The sequence below is a fragment of the Notothenia coriiceps genome, unplaced genomic scaffold (genome assembly GCF_000735185.1).
Source record: "Notothenia coriiceps isolate Sejong01 unplaced genomic scaffold, NC01 NC01_scaffold00000339, whole genome shotgun sequence".
Taxonomy (NCBI): Eukaryota; Metazoa; Chordata; class Actinopteri; order Perciformes; family Nototheniidae; genus Notothenia; species Notothenia coriiceps.
The window spans coordinates 19,599,152-19,599,818 of NW_011333040.1; positions in this window are offsets into that span (position 1 = coordinate 19,599,152).

Consider the following 667-nt stretch of genomic DNA (forward strand, 5'->3'; position numbering starts at 1 on the left):
GCCGGAAAAAGGGTAAAAAGCTGGGACGCCGAATATATTGCCCACGCCGATTAGATACCGCTACAAAAATGTTCGATTTGCGGAGATCCCCTGGACGATCTTTAGATACCTAAAATGTCCAATGACAGTGGAAATTGAATGTATACCCGGAAAGATACCGGCCAGGGCGGGCGGGGGGTGAAATTCGGCCGCGCCGAGGTCGGTCCTTTTCGACCTCCGGCCTTTTCTCAACTCTGTCCATGCCGCGCGTTTTCATTTTCACCTTGGACTGCTCACCATGCGTCTCTGTCTTGCTTCGTTCTGGTCTGTCTGTATGCTCTCGCTTCTGTGAAACAGGGGCCATGGTGACCAACGTTTTGGGTCGACGACTTCTAGTGACGGCCACTGCACGCGACCCTCGCGTGGCCAAATTCAAAACTTTCCGAACTTTTCAAACGACACAGACTTTGCGCATACACTATGTCAATGTCAGCAATGTGCTACATGTACAAGACATCGATGATAACGTGATTTACGATATGTGAACTTATGCAAACTTTATACGTTGAACAAACTAACTTTACGAAATTATTTCCCTCGAGGAGTTTGTCGGTAGCAGAAAGGGCTGTTTAGGGGAGACGACGTGCGTTGGCAATGTATTACCAATTAATTTTGTAATTTTCGTGGA